General features: G+C 42.8%; 1 protein-coding gene and 1 long non-coding RNA gene across 6 annotated transcripts in view; one reads left to right on the forward strand and one right to left on the reverse strand.

Moving 5' to 3' along the window:
• The window catches only part of nhsl1b (NHS-like 1b), a 130,503-nt gene that overhangs the window by 17,277 nt on the left and 100,003 nt on the right, over positions 1-13,223 (forward strand). The gene's annotated exons all lie outside the window — the stretch shown is intronic.
• Positions 12,001-13,223, reverse strand: part of LOC103360996 (uncharacterized) — a 3,096-nt gene continuing 1,873 nt past the window's right edge. For both annotated transcript variants that reach the window (XR_520389.1, XR_520388.1), the window contains exons 2-3: positions 13,036-13,092; positions 12,001-12,929 (exon numbers count right to left, since the gene is read on the reverse strand). This is a non-coding gene — a long non-coding RNA (uncharacterized LOC103360996). The remainder of the gene's footprint in view (positions 12,930-13,035; positions 13,093-13,223) is intronic.

Below are 13,223 nucleotides of genomic sequence, written 5' to 3' on the forward strand. Positions count from 1 at the left end.
TAAAAACTAAAGGTGACATGCTCAGACTGAGGATTTTACTGTTGTTGTGCTGACATGGCCATAAAAATATAATCCACTGGGTGTACAGTTCCTCGGATGCTGGGAGTGCATGAAGACTCTTGTGTTCACTCTTGCAGCCAACAGCAGAACACTTTTTGTGCTTGTCTGTGAAGATTCTCAGTCCTCCAGGTCATGGTTATTCTCATAGTTTAATCATAGCAGCTGGACTTCCTTGAGTTTCCTGAAGACGTTTCACCTCTCATGCAACAGTTCTGACTGACTAGTTGGGAGTTCCATAAACTTACATTCAAATGTTCATTTGTTGTGCTTTTGTGCTGAGACATTTTATCAAAATTAAGACTGACAAAAGTGAATGTCTCAATATCTTATCATCTTTTACTATAACAACCTTACGTACTTAATGAACCCGTTAACGTCTGTTGGGACACTAGCAGTGTGTCAGATGATGCACGGTTGCATCGCAGTTCCATTCACCATTTATCCCTATTGAGGGCATCATCAGGGGTTAGCCCCCAAACCGCTAGGTCCCCTGACACCAGCTCCTCCCATGTTTTCCTGGGTCTTTCCAGGAGTCCCACTCTCTGAACCATTACTACGTATTACCATGACTTTGTTGGCCTACCTTTCGACCTGCTCGACATGGGTGACCCTACCAGGAGTACCAGGACTCCAGCTGACATAGCTCTAGAGGTCAATGGGACACACAAACTGCCCCACCACGGTAAGGTGGTGATCCCAACGGGGCAGAACTGGCCAACCACAAAACAGTAAAAATGGATTTTCACCATATGGGAGCTTTTAAAGTGATTCGATAAGGGACTGAAGAGCCGTCAGATCTGATGAGTGGATCTTATGCACATGTTGTGTACTTACATAGATACATGATTCATTCAATTCAATTCAATTCAATTCAACTTTATTTGTATAGCGCATATTTACAACAACAAGTCATCTCATAGCNAAAAAAAAAAAAAAAGAGAATTTCAAGGACCGGTTGCAGCATGCGCACACATCTATCCACGCTCAAACGGAACAATAACTCGGATAAACACACTTAAACAGCAAGTTAATGGCCTAGAAGCAGCGCTGTGGGATCATAATTATGCTATTTATTGCAGTCTCATAAAAAATGAAGTATTGGTAAACATGCACGGTGACTGTCTTTAGGCCTAGCGAGCTGGAGTTTTGGGTTCTGCATAAATAATGATTATTTATTGCCCTGATTTGTTAGAACATGACGCCACTGAATCTCTCCTTATCTTTTTTACAAGCAAAGATCAAAGTTGACAACATTCACCCTGTAAAAACATCTGTTACCTTTAGTTTCTTGAACTATTTGCTGTTATTTGACAGATTTTCTCTTTTTTCTTTTACAATGTGTGACCATAAAATGACACTTGATGTGTTAAATCCACAAAAATCGAATTAGTTTACGGGTATTTCTTGTTATTTTCAGTTCTTATTCTTACCTTTTTGGTTGGTTGGTTTGTCTTTACAGGTGTAATGTGCTTTGTAATGTGTTTTTTCTGGTACCCTGGTGCTTCTAGAGGTTGTGAAAATTAATTAGGCTGGCTTAATAATGTTAATGTTGATCAATTTAGTAGCTAAAAAAGAGCTTATCACAGATTTAATCTTTAAGTTGTAGACATTTCTAACTTTAATAACTGGCAAATGATGAGAGCTAACATTAAAGGTCCCATATTGTGTCCCTGTTCAGCAGGTAATGAACGTCTCACATGTCCCCAGAAGGTGTGTGTGTTGACTCACAATACTGTACAGATGGTTCCTTTCACCGTGACTGTACAAGCACAGGTTTTAGTCCTGATTGAGGTGGACTGTTTCAGTGTCTGTGGCTTTAGATGGTGCTCCTGTCCAAACCCTTCAGGAACAAGACTCTCTCTGCATCTCTGCCTGAAGCACAACAGCTGACCCCACGGCAGACATGAATACATGTGTGTAATAAGACTTTCTGTCACTTCTAACTTTCTGTCTTAGCGACCATTTTACATGGAAATTCCCAGCAGAGCCGTTGTCTTTAGCTTTGGTCTGGTGCGTTTATCAGGTGATGTAGTCAGTATAAAATCAGTGGGTTAACAGTGCAGAGCAGCATTTTGAAAACGGCTTTAAAATGACTGCCGGCTAACTTGTGGTGTCTATAGGCTGTGTTTCGGTCACTTTCTCACACTCGTTCTGTTGTTTGACAACAGAAAAATACATTCAGTTTAGGTTGCCCTGAAGCCAAACAGGCACCCACACAGTCCTTGTTTACTGGTTTCAAATTGCTCTTAAAGTTTCCGCTGTCTGTAAATGTCCACAGAGCTCTGACCTGTGGACACACAGTAAAAACTAAAGGTGACATGCTCAGACTGAGGATTTTACTGTTGTTGTGCTGACATTGCCATAAAATATACAACAATCCACTGGGTGAACAGTTCCTCAGATGCTGGGAGTGCATGAAGACTCTTGTGTTCACTCTTGCAGCCAACAGCAGAACACTTGATGTGCTTATCTGTGAAGATCCTCAGTCCTCCAGGTCATGGTTGTTCTCATAGTTTAATCATAGCAACTGGACTTCCTTGAGTTTCTGAAGACGTTTCACCTCTCATCCAACAGTTCTGACTGACTAGTTGAGAGTTCCAGATACTTGTATTCAAATGTTCATTTGTTGTGCTTTTGTGCTGAGACATTTTATTTTATCAAAATGAAGACTGACAGAAGTGAATGCCTTAATATCTTAACAGCTTTTACTATAACAACCTTACTTACTTACTTGTCCCGTTAATGTCTGTTGGGACACTAGCAGTGTGTCAGATGATGCACGGTTGTTTCGCAGTTCCATTCGCCATTTATCCCTATTGAGGGCATCATCAGGGGTTAGCCCCCAAACCACTAGGTCCCCTGACACCAGCTCCTCCCATGTTTTCCTGGGTCTTTCCAGGAGTCCCACTCTCTAAACCATTACTACGTACTTCCATGACTTTGTTGGAATGAAGATTTTACGGCTGCATGCCCTTCCTAACGCCAACCCCCAACCTGGAGGACCAGGGGATCACTCTTAGTCTGGTCCCTACCTTTAGACCTGCTCGGCATGGGTGACCCTACCAGGAGTACCAGGACTCCAGCTGACATAGATCTAGAGGTCAATGGGACACGCAAAGTGCCCCACCACGGTAAGGTGGTGATCCCAACGGGGCAGGATTTGATACGTGGATCTTATGCACATGTTGTGTACTTACATAGATACATGATTAATTCAATTCAATTTTATTTGTATAGCGCATATTTACAACAAGTCATCTCATAGCACTTAACAAAGGCAGAAACACCCAACAATCCAACACATTTGGATTCCCAATAAGCTTCAGCAGTCCGCGAGCAGTCTGCAACAGTGGGAAGGAACCGAAAACCCACTGTCTTATAGAAGACATGCTGAAAGGCAACACAGGCCTCTAGTAGTGATAAAACACTGTGCACACTGGGATGCACACAGCGCCATGTGCACATGTGATCTCATCTCAAATGTTACAGAACTTGAAACTAGCAAAAGGCTGAACTTTCACAAACCAGAACAGCTGTTTTGTACAAGAGGAAGCAGAGGAGAGACGGTGTGTCTGACTCTGCACTCCAGCTGAACACGTTGCGACACCATCGTATTAATAACACGCTACAAGAGAATGCATCAGGATTTACTGATGTACTTATTTGCGGCGGCCTTCTTCCTTCGCAGTGACGATGTTCACTTATGAGTTTACACAAAACAATGAGTTTGTAATCCCACGCGTCTGTATGGAGGAGTCTTCTTTTAACAGTCCAGCTGTTTCGTCCAGATGTGTGCGTTTTATCGTTTGTGCATGCGTGCGTTCAAAAAGAACAAGAGAGCGAGTTCTCAGATGTTCCCATGCCACACAGTGAGAAGGGATTTTCGGAGTCAGTGATGGGGATTATGAGGAATATTATTTCATACGGCTACAGAATGGTTAATCTCCTTAAGCCCCGCTGGAGTCTGCACGCCCATTCCTGTTACTGCCCAGCGATGGAGGCTGCAGGAGAAGCTGGAATAAGACAGCGTATGGCAGGAGACAACCTGTTTGTGTTTGTCTGTGCCTGCATCTCACCCGTTGGTTTATAAGTGAGTTGGGTGTGGAGTTATTTAATTTTGGATATCAGTAATGACATGTTTCTTTAGAGAGTCTTAAACGTGACATTTGAGCTCGTTATGTAATATAAAACGAGTCATCTTAATCAAAGTTCCTCTGAGGTTCCTGCGAGTGAGTTCTGCTCTCGTATTATGGCCACACTGCAGCTATTGTTGGCCGGAGTTTTTCTGTGTCACACTTTGAGGTTTGTGCTGGTCAGCAGATTCATACGGGGTTAGATGATAAATATAAACCTGCTTCTGTTTTGCTGTGTAAATACATCCCCAACACAAATTGGACTCTAAAGAAAAAACTGCCTTCCTCCGAGGTTGAAGTAAAAGGGTTTGAACGATCAGACCTGTTGCTCAGAAGCCTGCATGCTGCCATCTGATGTCCCGCTGTATTGACTCAGCTGTGTTTCTGACCTTCTCCTCCTGTGTGTGGAGGGAGGCCGAGTTGCCATTATAGCTGTTTGATTAGGTGTGTTCCCCGGCCCCAGGTTATTTTTTTTTTGTTCTTTACAAAAGTTGCCCAGTGATGTAGGTGTACGAGCCGCTTACACATGCTGACGTTTTTCCACTAAGAGTGGGAAGTTTTATTCCTGTTACTTTATTGTACCGATACTTAGCTCAACTGTCGCCCAGATTCGTCTGTGGGTGTGACTCTCCGTACCAACAAACTTTCTTGTTTGCCAAGCGTCTGTGAAAATGTGTACTGCACATGTCAAGTCACACAATGGCAAAAGATTAAGTAACATAAAGGGGAAAAACAACAAGACTTGCTGTGTTGTGGCTGTGTATGTCTGTTCAGACTCACGTGGTATATGTATCTACGAAATGCATGATCGTTTTTTGCGATGACACACGTTTCAATCATTCCATTTCAGAAAATTATAGGAACCAAAGTTATAGGAGTCATTGGAAATCCAAGACTGCCGGGATATACATGGTCTCTACAAGCGGTAAACCCCGAGAGCGATTACACGATTACCCTCAAGGCAACCATTTACAGTGAGCAAAATATACAAAAAAACTACAATAAGTTTAGGTTGCAGCAAAAACTGGAAGCAAACCAGAGATGGGAAATCAGCGGTGAACACTTTGAAGACATTTAATTAAAGATTTTAGGTGTGTTTTTTGGTGAAATGGGAGTTGTAACCGTATTGAGAATCACAATATTTTTTTAGCCCATTAGCTTCAAATCACATACTGCAGATCAGATCATTTCCAATCAGGTTTCCTTCTATCTCAGAACATTTGAATTCAGTTGCTTTGAAAACTTGCTGCGTTCAACATTACGTTATACTCGTGGTCATTTTTTTAAAAGTACTGAAGTCTGTGTGGAAAATGGCCACTTTCTCAATGCATTGAATGATCTGGATGTTTTTGTAATTTCATCCTGGAAAAAAAAACAAGACCTGAGAAGCCAATTTAAAAGTTTAATATCTCCAGAAGCAATTGTGATTCTAGTAATAATTCAGATGTTTGCTGAAAAAAAATTGTTACAAGAATATGAGGTGCGTCAGAAAAGTTCCAGGACTGGTGTCACTAAAGATGGATTTCAACCCCACACTACAAACTACCAGTTACAACGGAACCGGATCAACATGTTCCACATACATCGAGGATTTGCCGTTCGTCTCTATTGCGGAGAAATCCTTTGCTTGTAGAGTTACGGGTGTCGTCATACTGATTGTGTCTGAGGTTCCAGCTGTAGGACATGAAACGGTTGTGGCACTAGTGTATCAAGTCGCTATTGTTGTGCACCTGTCCACGGTGTCACCTGTAGGGCAGTTTCGCTCATGTTGGATCACCAGGATCTGGTTCCTACCTCCAAGCCATTATGGATACGTGTGTTTCATGTTGCAGCTTTTCCACTGTATTTTTCCATTGTGTTGGGTTTGTGGTGTTTGGGCTGTAATTTTAATCCAACTCCTCATTTGTTTTGCGTCACTTGATCAAAGATATGGCTCCTGCACAGGTTGGAGCTTGTTTTTTTTGTTTTTTTTAGGCAGTTCAATTTATGAAGAGCTGAAACAATAAGTCAGTTAATTTATTGGTTGTTTGTCAGGAAATCCGTTGGCAGCTCATTAGACAGAGCCTGCATTTGGTACCATGTCAAATGATTTAAACCATAAAAACATCTCTAAACACTGTCTGCCTTCTGCCGTCTTTAACTCTATTTTCTTTATTCGCACAAGAATCCCTCCTCCGTTTGATCCGTTAGCGTTTGTGAGGCCCACAGCAGCTCTAACAAGGCTGCACCACATAAAAGAACCCCCCCTCCACCCCTCTCTTTTCAGTTAAGCACCCTCAGCCCCAACAGCGTGCCCCTACTGTCTGCAGGAACTGAGCCGAATTCCCCCGATCAGCTGCGCCTCCGACCGTCAGGGCCTCACCTCCGCCCCGCCCCCAACCTCCTGGGACTGTTGGAAAAACTTGGCGTCGAGGCTCAAAGGTCCATGAATGAAGCTGGAGATTGCGAGGCAGGTTAATAAGCCCGGTCAGGACTCTGGGCCTTGGCGGGGGGGAACTGGTCCACCGAGCCCTCTGGAAGTCTGGAGATGAGACTGAGGGTCTTTGTTGTGGTGAAGACAGAGGCTGTGATGAGTGGTCTGGATGGAAATGTCAGATCCCCCAGGGCTGAGGGGGGAGAACAGAGAAATCCATCAATCTTTCTCTTTTATCAATCATTTATGAATAAGTCTGGGCTTTGTTCTGCACCCGACCGGTTTATGACCCATTTGTCTGTTTTCGTCTTCTGACTCTTACTGTCTTTATTTTTAAGTTTCTCCTCAACAGCTCCCGGTACGAATAAAGCAAAAACCAGGAAACACTTCATCGAGACCAGTTTAATCTCGAGCAACTGTGTTTGTGTATGAAGCGTAATCAGGGGTGTGCCTACGCAAACACACTCCAAACTTGCTCACCAGAAAATATGATGGCCACTCAGTTTGTTGTAGTTTCCCCTCCTTTGCCCTTCGTTCGCTTTCTGAGTCTTCCAAACCGCTCAGTCCAGCTCTGGCATTTAGCACACCTCCCCTCCTCCTCTTAACTCCCTCTTCCTCTCCCCTTTTCTCTCATTTCATGCGCCCTTTCCTTAAAAAAAAGTGTTTTTTTGGACCGATCTGAATGCCGTTCAAACTGACAAGTCAGACGAGGCAACACACAACAAAGAGGGGAAAATAGAAGCTAATTCCTTCTGGCAGAGCGGCACAGTTACACACTTTAAAGCACACACACACATGGGCAGCGTTGGCCGGCGTTGAGCTTTCTCAGCACGCTGACCGTCCTGCAGTGGTCCCTGCTCGGTGGCTCAATGGACGGAGGGAGGAAACAAGAGGATAAGGTGGAGGAGGATAAAATGTAAGAGTAGACGTGTGAGAGACTTCTTGATAAAAGACAAGAAATGAGCCAAAATGAAGGATTTGAGGCTCTGAATAGGAGGGGAGCTTTTAGTGCACTAATGGCAAACTAAACTGTCTAAACTGTTATGATTATAAATGTATTAATGCACCGTCTGAACACCAAGAGTTTTACATTTTCATTCTGCAACAGAACCTCCACAGAGACACACGATCATGTCTACAAATAGGGAGAACTACATGTCTTGGAAATCAACAAAAATAACAATAACTAAAGCCACAAGCGGTGATGGACGGGTCCTCGCCGTACGATTGTCGGCCTTCGCGCATGTCGGGTTGTGGTGCAAACGTGCTCCAGGCTGGACTCTGATCCGGCGTGTTGAGTTTGGTGACAGATCGGCATTTTTGAGCGAAAATGGCCTGCTCGCCGTTTTTCCAACATGGTAGATTTCCTGTTGGGTTTACAGAAACATGCTAATGGACTTTTTTGTGTGTCACGAGTTGTTATATATGTGTGCTGAATTTTGTAGTTGTAGGTGAAACGTAGCTGCGATGGGACTCTGTTGAAATATTGTAGGGGGCGCAGCTGAGCTGTGTTGCATTGTAGAGCTTGGTGCTGGCTGACTTTTTTGTCCGTCCTGACCTTCTCTATATTCCCACCAAATGTCGTAGCTCCAGGTCAAACGTGCTTCCGATGGGACTGCGTTAAAAATTTCAAGGTGGCGCTGTGGAGCTATTTTGACAGTGACATGTCCACGTCCCTTAAAATATCAAATTTTTCGTCCGTCCTGGTGTGTGTGGCGATTTTGGTGACTTTTTGTGCATGTTTAGGTCCTCTAATTTGAGTTTCATTTTGCTGGAGAAAAATAATAATAAAGCCAAGGGTTACAATAGGTTCCTTGCACTGTTAGTGCTCGGACCCTAATAATAATTACTTCATGTCTTCTGTACAGTATGATAAAGTTATAATGCCATTAATCACAGAAAACACAAAAAAGGAAGTTGAATTTCTTTGATTCCTTATTTTACAAAAAATTGAAAAAAATAAATAAATTAGGAATCGACAACATTTTCATGTGTTGTTACCAAAACTGGAAGAAGTTAGATATTTTACTGCTTAGATTTTTGATCTGTTTCCGAACTTGTCTCTGTTCTGGTCTGTGTGAACACCGCCTGCAGTTCAGCTGAAAAGTTTTTGTCCCGTGATGGTTGGAGTGACTAATGGCTTCGTGCTTGTGCAGAGCACCATGAAACGTTTTCATTTATGAGTGACACATTTAGACTGAAGTTATGTTGATAAAACGTTGTCATTTTGTGCTTAGATTTTGAGCATTTTGTGTGTTGACTGATTGATTTGGTTTTATGTCTGGTTTTCTGTTTTATGTGAAAGGGAAATATGTTTGTCAGATAAAAGGCCTCCCCAGCTCTGTGACTGAACACCACCATCTGACGAGCTTCTATCGTGGACGATCCTAAGTTGCCGTTTTATCTCCTTTACAGAGGAATCATACAGATCGTATCATTAAAGGTGCTTCATGGAAGTAATTTCTTTAGTAAGTTTAGTCTCTATTAACCGGCCCAACCCGTTTTCCTCTCCGGTGAATCTCTCATCCTGTGACCTCTCACTTCAGTGTCCAGATGGTAATAGAGATGAAGTTTGAGGATCTAGAACCCTCAGCAGGAGGAAAACTGGTTCATGTGCCGCTACACTAAGTTCCCTGAGGCAGAACAGGAACGCCACAGAGTCTACTCATGATGAGACGCCTGACTGTCATGATGATGGAGCTGGAGTCCAGCTGTGGAGGAGAGACTCACTGTGGAGGCAGCTGGACGCCTGGACAGACTTCACACTGTGTAAACAGAGGACGGATGAAGAGCAGCATCCTGAGAGAAGCCTCGGAGATGTGAACCATGACTTCCGGTTTTATAATCTGACTCATCGGATGTAGGATGAGGGTGTAAATCTGCCGTCGGCTGCTTATTTTCGGGGGCTTTGTCCTCAGTTCCGCTACCTGCACCGTCCCGTTGTCGTCGCCGTGGGAAACAACAGAAACAGCCTCTGAGCAGCAGCTGACCTCAGATGTCTTGCTGAGGATTTATATCCTGCAATAAGGCAGCTCCGCTAGTTTGTTTTTTAATCAGTTTTAATGACATTGCTGCTCTCCTTGCATGCAAACGTCCACCAGTTCTGATTTTCAGGGAACACTGAAGCTTAGCCCCGCCCACAACGACTGTGATTGGTTTAGAAAAAAATTCAAACCAACAGGCTGTTTTTTTTTTCTTTTCTTTTCTTTCCAAGAGCAGAATGATGATGAGGTGCAGCCAGACCATTATGTTCTACAGAAGGAGCTTTCTAAGCAAGAATAGAAGGTTTACAGTAAAATCAGAGAACTAGTTTGACTTTATCTTCTGTATCCAGGCAACCACAACCAGTCATGTGATCACATCAGTCGAACTAAATTAGGAAATCGCAATGTGACCTTACATCCAGATCGCCCACTTTTACCACAAACTATGAGCCACTTGAGTCATTTGATTTATTTATCGTGTTTGTCTTGTGTTGGGGTTGAACAAACGTGGAACACTCTCGTGCTCGGGCTGCTGTTGTGTCAGGAAATAGACATTTCCGTCGCTCAGTGTTGCTCGGTGGCAAAAAATTCAGCATCCAAATAGATGTGTATGTACATTAAAATCGAACTGCTGTTTTCCCAGCACAGTGCAAACAGCAACATTAAATAAAGAGTTCATTTGCAAAACCATCTTCACAAACCTTCAGAGAACCCACTGTTCCATCGTCTACCTGAGACAACACCAATCAAACTTAAATTATCTCTGTTTTTGTCATTTCTGCTGAATCAAATCCACTCAGCTTCAGTTTGACCGATATTATCTCAAACAAACAACAAGAAGAAAAAAATTTTCTGAAAATCTTCAAAAATGGAGTTGTCTGTTTTTGCATATTAACTCTTCAAATATAAGGAAGTAGCCGTAAAAATACAGCTAAGAATTAAAGGTTAATTGGTATTAAGAGTAATCGATTTAACCCGGACTGTGGCATTTCAAACGTGGATGAGAAACGGTGCAGATGAGTGAAAGTGCAGAGGTCAGGGAGAGAGAGGGCAGGATGAAGGGCGTTTATGGTAAACAGCCGCTAATAGCATCGCTGGGCGTCCTAATTGGTCGGGGCTGAGAGGGAGCGAGGCTCTTCAGGAAAACAGCTGTCTTTGTGGCTTCTTCAGGCCGGGGGCAGCAGGTCGGAGGAACCCCCACCCACCATAACCAGCTCTGAACACACACACCGACACACTGGGACACACAGCCCTGTCTCTCCACCATATGGGAACCCGGCCCGGCAGCCTTTCATGTGGTCTCGGCGAGGATCTGGGAGGGGAGGCAGCTTCAGGAGCAGGGAGGCCACACCAGCGGCTCGCCTCCTCCTCCTCCTCCTCCTCCTCCTCGACTCATCCCTTTGTTTCAGCTCAAGACTTGCACAAGTCGGGGTTCGCATTTTTACATTTTTTTTTCAGGGGTTTGAAGCAACAGAGTGGTTTGCGGTCTGGACTCAACCCCAATAGTTTCCCGTTTTGCTGCCAGAGTTTGGGCGGAGCGCTCTGGGTGTAGTTGACTAAGTTTTGCCACATGTGCGGTTAAGCAATTAAAGGTCGCACCCCGATACTCCGTGAAAGACTTTTCTGCCCTCTCGCTCTAAACACTGATGTAATACATGTGGACTGGCATTGTCAAGCTCTGGAGTTAATCACGTAGCTTATAACTAGCCCATAAATACATCAGCGAAATGAAAAACGAGCCAAAAAAGCAGTTTTTGCAATAAATAGAGTAATCCTTGTTTTACAGCGACAGACTCACCTACCGCATTTTGACTTGCGCTGAAGTACACTGTAAAAATATCCTAGTTTTTAACAGGTTTTAACAGGTTTTTATTAAAACAATTGACAACAATGGACATTAATTCACTAATTAAATGTAAAAAAAAAAAAAAAAAGGCAAAAAATGGATTGATAACATTGACGTCAAAAATGTGCATTTTTGCAAATGTTTTTCATTTTTTATTGTTTGACTGTAAAATGAGACTGTTTTTTAAAAACAACTATTTAAAACAGTGAATTTCTATTCATTTATTTTATTTATCCAGATATTTTCCTTTTATTTGAAAGTCAAATGATAAACATTAAGGAAGAAAAACATGTAAATAACTTTCTAAGCTGGTATTTTACAGATTTTTCCGGTTTTATTTGTCGTTATTTGAAAGAAAAAATTCTGTATATTTAAAAAAAAAGTAAATCTGTTTTTAGCTTGTATTTTATAGACTTCCTCTATTCTGTTAAGTTGTTAATTAAAAAGCATTAATTTCCATTTTGACTGTCGCTAAACAACAAAAACAGACCAAAGCTATATATAATAATATAATATTTAAGTTTTATTTTTTTTTTTTTTACAGATAGTAATTTGTTCTTGTACACTGTGTCACATAGAATGATTTTCCTGTATATAAACCTACTAAAAGTATAATTACGTTACAGATATTTGCCAATATTTTCATTATTTTTGAACAGTGTTTGAACATTATAGTATTTAATGTATATTTTCTGGCGCTCTTGCTGACAGATTTTCACCCTATTTTTTTTTTTACAGTGCACAAAGTCCAGTCTAACATGTGGCGCTGTCCGTTTCGGCTTCTCTCCCTTTTAATCCCTTCTCCCCATCGCTCGCTCTCACACAGAGGCCCATTGTGTGAGCTCACGTCTACCGGCCACTCAGGAATCGTAGTAACACCAGAAGTCACATGTGCACCCACATCCACTCTAAGGCTTCTCCCCGTGGGTCAGCGGGACACGGTGAACTCAGTCGGGTCACGTTTCCACAGAACAGAATGTGGAATTTTTGTGTAATTGAAGCAGATGCAACATTAGCTCAAATATTCCAACAGGAGGATCATATGTAGGTTCTGTGCATCACTCAGGTGTCGCTGCATCTGGTGCTGATGAACCTCCTCCCTCTTCTTTCATTTAGCATCTTATCCAGTCAATCATAGTGAACAGAGGCGCTATCATCGCTGCTCGTTTGATTATTTCTATTTGCGAGGATGGAACGTGGAGCTGATTAGTCACCGCTGCGCAAACGGGCAGCATCGTACGTTAGTGTGAATCTGGCTTTGAGGAAGAGGTCAGTTAAGATGCAAAGCAGCCCATGTGGCAGTGCTTTGGATCCACGAGAAGCTCAGACCGTGCGTACGCCTGCTCGTTCACATTCGGCACGTCTGGAGGTCTTGAGGTTTTCCTGCTGTTGACTCTGTTCTTTTGGGATTCTGCTGGTGGCTCTGCTGAGCGTTCATGCTTCTCTGCCAGCTGGGGACTTTTTAGGTGCGGGGAAGTGAAGACACGTGGGAACTGAAGGGGAAAAGAAAAGAAGAATTATATGAAGGAGGAAAACAAGGATGAACATTTTGTGGGAATGTGTGTGTGTGTGTGTGTGTGTGTTTTTGTGAATGCTCACAGTTGTGGCAACAGCTCCTCGCCGCTTCGCACGTACCAGATTGTTTACATGTAAGCTCTGGAAGACAAAGAGAAGCGGCGATAATTTGTGTGAAACGGAGGCGAGTGATGCGTTTAAAGAGAAAGACAAAAAGAAAAACAGCTTGTTGGTGTGGATTAGCAGATAAAGTGTAGTAGCTTCTTCTTACT

This window comes from Stegastes partitus, unplaced genomic scaffold (assembly GCF_000690725.1).
Source record: "Stegastes partitus isolate 25-593 unplaced genomic scaffold, Stegastes_partitus-1.0.2 Scaffold478, whole genome shotgun sequence".
In the NCBI taxonomy this organism is placed as follows: domain Eukaryota; kingdom Metazoa; phylum Chordata; class Actinopteri; family Pomacentridae; genus Stegastes; species Stegastes partitus.